Raw genomic sequence first — 9,297 nt, 5'->3', positions numbered from 1 at the left:
CCACCCAGGTCACGGTCATGGTAACACCAATACATGTAAATAAACATAAACACTAAATCAACAGAAATGCACAACCAAATCATTAAAACACAATCAAGACCCAATCAGGAGGCGAATGCGGGCGTCGGCATCGTCGTTTCCAAAGGTCTCCGTTTTTTTTTTTTTTTGCATTTATTTATTTAAAACAGGGACAATGTACATTATACATTAACCTTAGACAGGAGAGATGCATTTTACCAGGTTGTAGCACTTATAATTTTCACTAATTTCCACCTGTAGTCCCTGTAGTTTGTTTCCAGACTACAACGAAATGGGGGCAGCAGTGTTTCCAACTGTTTCTGGTTAGGGGCTCTGTAACACCGGAGTAGTGTGGACTCGAGTCGTAAATGTAGCAAAAGATATTTGTTTTAAAACCGAAATGTAGTAGTTGATGTAGCCCCCTAGATGCAGCAATAGATCAGGGTAAGGCTACATTTCCGCACTGTTTCCCCCCTCACTGGCATCTTATTTGGTCATTTTTAAAAAGAGAACATTCTTATCACCTGATACTAATACACACAATAACGCTAACAACTTGTGCTAATCATTGGCTCCAATGTCTCAGTCTGGTAGTTGTTTCTATTTATTTTTATTTATCTTCAAGTGATGTCACACATTTTTTAGGCTACAACATGTTTTGTCACATACAGCAAACATCTCCTCACTATCCGCGAGCTACCAGTCCCCTAAACACACTGTAAAAAAACGTGGTCTCTGTAGACAGCCTAGGGTCCACACACGCCAACAAAAACAAAGTGGTCCAACCTGGACCATGCAAACATACACAAACCGTGTTCCAGTGTTCAGCCAATAACGGACAAGAAGGACTTGGGGGGGGGTGGGGGGTTGGTGCGCTGAAGCACAGAAGGGAGGGAACAGGATGAGGAGGACGGAAGAAAGAAGAAGTACAAGAAGAAGTACAAGAAGTAACGTCACCCAACATCACTTAGAGCACCTTTAAATTCTCATTCTCATTGTGTTCTGTGTCGCCATCTGTTGGAGTCAGTGCTTGTGGTGAGTGCTGGACTTTCACTTTGAACACATCCCACTTCTCAGGAAGCAGGCCTTTGTTGAAGAGCACAGAAGCAAGGTAGGAGAAATACAAGATGGCAGCAACGGCAGACAGCATGGAGATGGTCTTAACTGGAGAGTACTGGACATAAACACCGTCCTCAAGAGTGCATCCTGGGAAGTGAATGACTGGTGTTAACCCTAGTGATGGGTCTCCACTGAGAAGTCTTAACACAGTTCCCACCAGGAAGCCCATAACAGCCCCGTAACCGTTGGAGATGTTGAAGAAGAGGACGCAGACGAGTTGAGGGAAAATTATATTGTAGTTCACTTCAGCCCTGATTAACCAGAACAATAAGATGCTGTTGTCCAGGTTGGTCAGTGATGTACCAACTAAGCCCACTGCCAAGACAGAAGCACGGATCACCCACTGAGTCTCTCTGTCTGATGCCTGTAGAAGAAAGTAGAGAGAAAGAAAAACAGGTAAACAGCAGATAATTGAGACTGTCCTGCTTTAAATAACTCTCTCTTACTTTTCTTATATTTTCACTCCTCTTCCTAGTTTGTTTCTCCATCATGCCACTTTATTCCATTTATACTTTCCTGTACTCCATTCTTTTTATAACTAACACCAATATCCTCCCTTCACCCCTAATTTATAAACAACGTATTATTTTCATTTGGCATTTTTATGATTGGTTTAACCAACGAGGCCAAATGAAAATAATGTTTTACTTATATCTAAAACAACATGAAAGTCACAGTAATTGTCACCTGTGTTTTACTTCACATAAATAAAGATTTCTCCACCATAAATGCAGGAAATTTAGTGTTTGACCCTCAAAATGTCCTGGGAAAGTACCCCATTACCCCCCCCCCACACACACACTTAATGTGTACCCCCCAAAGCTAGGAAAACCTGTGAATTAACACTAATCGTTGGGCCGATAAGCAGTCTAGCGCTCTGTGGGCTGTGGAGAACAAATGTTCTGTGTACTGCCTTATATTAGGCTACATTATATTTTGATACTTTTAATTGTCACCTGTATTTTACCTCACATAAATGAAGATGTTTCCACCTTAAATGCAGGAAATGAAGTGTTTGACACTCAAAATTTCCTGTGGGAGTAACTACGGACTTAATGTGTCCCCCCCATAGGCTCATTCAAGAAATTAATACTAGTCGTTAGTGCCCAACCAACATCTCTTACTGCCAACCCATTCAAAGCAGTCTAGAACCGGGGCTGTGGAAAGCAAATGAATTTTTCACCTGAGGCCTCAATAGTGTCTCAAATCGCGCACTTCCGTTAGTGTACTAACGGAAGTGCACTTCGTACACTACGTACTTACTTGCATAGTGCGTAAAATTTGACGGGGTAGTGTTGTCTCAAATCGCACACTGCCTTATGTACTTACAGGAAATGACATCACAACATCTCAGTCCTCCTTCTTCTTCTATGAAATTGTGAATTGTACCCAAGACAGAGCATTCCCAACACTGTTGTCACTCGTGAAAAACACATTTCTGCTTTGTTCATCAAAATGAATGTGATTGTTGTTATTGTTGCTTGTTTTTGCCCTCTGTTTTATGCAACCGTAGACTTGCCGGTATGATGATATTCATACTTTTGCTCTTAATTCATTGTAAAAAACAACCCAAAATGGCCATTTTTAGTTATTTTAGCAAAATCTGAGCAATTCAAATGGTGTCCAACTGACAAAGAACATACATAGAAAATAATCATATTATATGTTTATATAACGGTGTTTATTGCAATAGCTATTAATTACAGTGACAATACAAGAGTGAAAGCAGAGGCAACCCAATAGACATTTAAATATATCCCATTGTTCTATTCATTGCTGGCCCTGTACTTTGATGGGGAAAGTGATATGATGGTGGACTTCAGACTCTCCAGGGGGATCCTTTAACGGTACATCCTCGGCACGGCGTGTGACCATGGCTGGGGACCCTTGTCTTCCTCTTTTGGCTCGCCAGCGGTACCTCTTATCGTGGTTTAGCCAGAGCCTTTGCTATGCCCCGGGCCACTGTGCACCGTGCTGTCCACAATACCAGCAGGGAAATCCTCTCTCTCCTCCCCCAGGTCGTTCGCCTTCCAGCAGAGGAGGACTTCCCTCAAGTTGGCAGCATTGACGGCCACGTCTGTGTCCCTAACGATTATATAAGTCAGGACACAAACAGCACTGTTAATACGTTATAACATAGCATACAATAACGTACTGTAACATTACTACTAACGCTCGCAGCTTCATGTATATCTACAAGATCACACATCTAACGCTAAAATCGTCTACAGTGAGGACGATAGTTTAACACAACAAACAACCGTATACCACAACACATGTAACATTAGCTAGGTTATAACTTATTTGCCAGTGGTTAAACCAAAGATTATAGACGTACCCGTAACTTCTTTGGTTAAACTGTGCCGCTGTTAGCTTGCTAAGGTTAGCGAAAACTAGCTTGATAGCACATCAAATTACGGTACAAATTAACGTTATAATTCGCGGTACAAAAATCATCACCGACTCCAAAATTAACCAAATATACATAAACAGGTGGCTTATATGTTATACAAGTATAGCAAAAGACTAATGTTCAACTTACATTTGTAATACTCCGTGGGTCTCGCTGTCGCGTATTCGGCCGCCATTATCGAAAGTTTTTCACCTTTTGTTAGCTCCGCCCCTTCCGCTACGTCGCCAAGATGGCGACCGTTGAGGGTGGAAAGTGTCCATCGATCCACACTCAACTTTTTGACCGTTATGAGTGCACCATCCGGGTACTTGTAGTGCACTGCATTTACCACACTTCGACAAGTGACAGATTGAGTGTACTCAAATAGCTAGTATAAGTACAGAAGTGCGCGATTTGAGACACACCTACAGAGCTGCCGGCTGCCTCGTCCCCGCCGACTGCTGTCGCTTGTGGATGACGTGCAGCAGCTCGTCTCTCATGACATCATAGTTTGAGTCTTACATTTCTGGTTTGTGGCTTCGCCAGAGAGTAGCTCTTAATCAAAAATATCAGGTCAGATTAAAGACCATTGCACACCAGGGACGATTATTTCGCATGTCAATATATTTTTTCGAACTGTTGTTTTTGTCACAAGTAGTGTTTACTTATGAGGATCACCAAACAACAACACGGAGGCTGCTGTCCCAACTACAGACTGTACGTCAGCAAACTTTATTACTCCTTTCAACCTTTACAATGGCAGCGTATGCCAGAAACATTCTTTCCGTTTTTACCTTTCACAATAAGCCCGAGACATATGCTACGCTGTTTTGCAGAGGGAATTCAATTGAGTATTAACTGTATACTCAATTAGAGTTAGAGGAAACTCAATAAATAGCTTACAGTAGCTTAGTGTTACAGCTTTTCCTGGGACGTATCCGAAGCTAGCCCCCGTCCCTCCACTCAGCAGCCTGGAAACCAGACAGGACACCTTTTGGTGCTTTTGAGGAGCTGCTGCATTTATTTGTTGTCAAACTGCAGAAAAAAAAGTTTTGATGTGAAATATTCACAGGCGATTATTTTGCATATTGGCGTCGCTTATTCGTCACGCCCCCAGTGTGTAACGGTCTTAAGTCACACATGTGCAAGTCACAAATCTTAACCTTCACCGTCTTGAACAAGTCCCAAGTCACTGTGTTTAGACTCAAGTAAGGCTGTACCAACAAAAAAAGGTGTAACAATGTTACAAATCCACGTCCGGTTCGTTTTTATTTACAAGCACAGACCAGGTAAAGCAACCGTTAACAATGCAGGGGCCCATTTCAGGAAGGAGGTTTAACAAACTCTGAGTGTAACCCTGATATCTGAGTTGATTTACCCTGAGATGGGAAACTCTGAGTTTTCAGTTTCAGGCAGCATGAATGGAGCCATGATACTACGATTCACCATGGTAACAACCACAAACAAACTGGTGGGCAGAAATACTGCACATACAGCGAGTTTGAACATGTATTCAGTTAAAAAAAGCAACACAGCGGCTGCTTTAAAAGAGAGAATTTGCGTGGGAGAAAATTGCTGCTAGAGTAAATGCGTTAGTTCCAATATAGTGTATATCATATTTAATCATAAGTATAATATTACTGGTGAAATGGTATTGAACCTATAATCTATAAAAGTCCTAGGCCTACTAATCCCATTCTGAGGCTGCAGCACCATCATTAACAGAATTATAATTCATAATCTTATATTTCAAAGGGTTTACATCATTCACCTGCAATCCTGTGGAACTCCTTTTTAATGGCTCTTACTGGTTTGTGTCCAGGGAACACTACACAAACGTTTAAAAAACCTTTCAGAGTGAGTCGCACTCTTCTGACGGCGCTTTGCTACAGTAGCTTTACTAATATGCTCCACATCATCAATGTTGTAAAGAAAACTGTTGTTTGCAAAAAAAATGTAATGTGACACAAATAATGTGCTGGGATGTAGAGCATGTCCACGATGGGTTACGTTAGTGATATGAGGATGATAAGGTTATGTAGGATACATAACTGATAGACTGGGAAGAAAAAAAGGGTACCGCTCAAATAGGTATTTATCTGGAAATTAAAATGCGTCGGGGCCTCAATATCATCTCCTGACGTATGTTTAACTCCCTGCAAAGTAATACAGCTTCTACATCACCGGGATCGTCGACAAAAGGACATTGCATGTTTTGAGAAAAAAAACGTTTTATAATCTGCCTAACATGGTTAATAAACCAACCCTGTTTTTTTATTCATGCCGATAACAAACTGCGCTAAAATGCGCCTGATACAGACTGCAATTATGAATGATGAAATGAAAGAGAGCTGTGTCAGAGGGAGGAGACTGAAAGAAGAAAACCTGTTCCCGACTAGGTTAGGTTCACAGAGTCCGAGGTTAGGTTACCTCTCTTTCTGAAACGGAAAACCCAGAATTACCCTCATCTCAGGATTAACAAACTCAGAGTTTTCACTAAACCTGCTTTCTGAAATGGACCTGTCATTCGGTACCTCCATTAGCTGTATGTGGGTTTGTGAACTCCTTTGCTGCCTCCTTCTTGCCTCTGCTGGGCTCCCTCTTGCTCTGGGCTATCCTTTTCTCAGCCATCTGATGCACGAGTCTTCAACTTCACCCAGGCTATTCAGACCGTAAAGCAGGTTCTCAGGCTGGCTGTGGGAGAGCTGTCTGGTCTGTTGATCCTTGTCAAACTGAACACAGAATGAGAGCCATAACATGGGTGAGAAAGATGTGGTAAGGTACAGATGATAACGTGTGATACTGTAGGGTGAACATCTATTTACTTTAGCTTTCTTTATCTTCTTGATCTTCTTATCTTGGTATCCTCCTTTCTTCCATCTTGCCTAAACAAGGATTAAAGAATTAGGGTGAGATTTGAACATTACTGTAACAGTAGTATACATAGATTTATTTGTGGAGGCTTGCCAGCATTGACCACCAGGTATTTATTTATTTTGATTTACAGCAAAAATTAAACTTAAAATACATATTTAATTACAGACTGAGTGCAATTGTCTGGAGGGAGAAACACTTATAAATAGAGCAGGTAGCCTATATCTTATTTCTGAGTTTGTTCAATTCCCTGTCCATTTATTTTTATGTGTGTAGCACCCTGCTAAATTTATATATTGTTTATTTTGTGTCCTGTTACCAGAAATACAGTATATCCTGAAATATGGGCCAGTTCAATTGTTCCTGTTGTGTAATACCTTTTTTGTTATTAATATTTAATATTAATTCATATTTGTTATCGAGTTATATAATTGTGAGGTGTTGAAATATCTGTCGGTACACGATCCGTTCTGCCTGCACGATCCGTTCTGCACATGCGCAAAATGTTCGCGCATGCGCAGTTGTACGAGGATTTACGACACTGCACGATCTGTTCCACGCTTCCGGTCGACAGCCAAGCTAACGTTAGTTTAGCTAACAGCTAATTCGGCTAACTGCTAGCTGAGACAGCATGTAATAACTTTAAAAGACCCTCAAAATAAAACTTGAAAATAAACGTTGACATATATAACAAACACCTAACATATATAACAGCTGTTACGTCAGTTCTACTTTACTTGTGCTCATTTAAAATACAATCACTCAATACTTGTCTTTATTGTTATTACTGTGAAGTCTTAATTTAGCTGTAGCCTGCTTTTCCCATTACGTTTGAGTTAACGTTATTTTAGACTGAATCTAGCTGTCAGCTAGCGGTTAGCCGAATTAGCTGTTAGCTAAACTAACGTTAGCTTCCCGGTGGAGGCTAGCCATAGGCTAGCGTGGAACAGATCGTGCAGGTCGTATGGATACGTAAAACAGTATTATCTTGCGCATGTGCAGAACGGATCGTGCAGGCAGAACGGATCGTGTACCGACAATATCCTCTGTTGTGAGTAACCTTTGAACCTTCTGTCATTTTATTTTGTATTGGGTGGCCAGGTGTCAGTTTTGTTTATTATCCAATCAGTGCCATCCAGAGCGCAGTTTGGCAACCTACTGGATTTCTTTTAGGGGGCGGGACTAAAAAAAAAGAGAGACGGAAAAAGAAAGTGACGAGAAAAGAGACGTAGAGATAGCTACGAGCTAGTTGTAAGTTATGTACGATTGATTACATTACTGGTCATCAAAGTTAAGAGCCGGGGGGATTTTTTTTTCTTGTTTTTTTGTTAGTGTGTAACCCTGTTAAAACGGGAGAGTGAGCTTTGTCTTGGAGCAGGTTAAATCGACCACGGAGATTTCACTGAAGTGGAGCTAACGCCATAGCCATGCGCGAACTGCTACTACATATTCAGAAACCCACTTTGCCACCGAGTTTCTGAATGCTGCCACCCATGTTGCTGTAATAGATGTGCTCAGGATTCGCGCTGCAGGTCGGAGGTGTCTGTGTTTGGGGACGGACGGAGTTTCAGGACGGGTTTCCTCATTGTGTATCTCACCACTGGACAGAAGGGTTCGGATAGATGGTCACTATAATCTTTCTGTTACCAAGGAACCGTGAGTACAGACAATATTCTCTGGAAAGATTTCCACTGAGCTCCAACAAGCGCGCCAATGTTGTGGTACCACAAAACTGAGACATAGTAGAAAAAACCCCGGGGTATTGTTCAGTCATTTCATTTGGATTATGAGGACATTTTGAAAGGTTAACTCACCTGGTTCTGGAAATAAATATAAATACATTTTGAGTATAGCATTCAATCTTTGTGGTCTGATATTTAAGTGTGTGCGATTGAAATGTGATTTTATTTTTTTTATTTTTGCAAATAAGGGTTATAGTGGTTAAGTATATGTGCATGGGAGTTTTATGCTCACAGTGAAAACAAACAAACAAACACAGTATAGCTATATTTAAGCTAACCAGGCCTTGCTACACTTTAGCAGAGTCGCATGCCCGAAGTTTTAGTTGCTGTGGATACATCCTAACTTTAAATTCTAGTAACCTCTCACCAATTCATTCCCCATGCACATGGTAAATCCCCCCCCAAAAAAAGTGAAATTGAGTAGGAGGGTTACTTACAGTGCAGGTTGTAGCACTTGTGCTAATTTCCACCTGTAGTCCCTGTAGTTTGTTTCCAGACTACAACGAAACAGGGGCAGCAGTGTTTCCAACGGTCTCTGGTTAGGGGCTCTGTAACACCGGAGTAGTGTGGACTCGAGTCGTAAATGTAGCAAAAGATATTTGTTTTAAAACCGAAATGTAGTAGTTGATGTAGCCCCCTAGATGCAGCAATAGATCGGGGTAAGGCTACATTTCCGCACTGTTTCCCCCCTCGCTGGCATCTTATTTGGTCATTTTTAAAAAGAGAACATTCTTATCACCTGATACTACTACACACAATAACCCTAACAACTTGTGCTAATCATTGGCTCCACTGTCTCAGTCTGGTAGTTGTTTCTATTTATTTTTATTTATCTTCAAGTGATGTCACACATTTTTTAGGCTACAACATGTTTTGTCACATACAGCAAACATCTCCTCACTATCCGCGAGCTACCAGTCCCCTAAACACACTGTAAAAAAACATGGTCTCTGTAGACAGCCTAGGGTCCACACACGCCAACAAAAACAAAGTGGTCCAACCTGGACCATGCAAACATACACAAACCGTGTTCCAGTGTTCAGCCAATAACGGACAAGAAGGATTTGGGGGGGGTGGGGGGTTAGTGCGCTGAAGCACAGAAGGGAGGGAACAGGATGAGGAGGAGGGAAGAAAGAAGAAGTACAAGAAGAA

This window comes from Sander lucioperca, chromosome 15 (assembly GCF_008315115.2).
Source record: "Sander lucioperca isolate FBNREF2018 chromosome 15, SLUC_FBN_1.2, whole genome shotgun sequence".
NCBI classification, from domain to species: domain Eukaryota; kingdom Metazoa; phylum Chordata; class Actinopteri; order Perciformes; family Percidae; genus Sander; species Sander lucioperca.
This window is presented reverse-complemented; position numbering follows the sequence as displayed.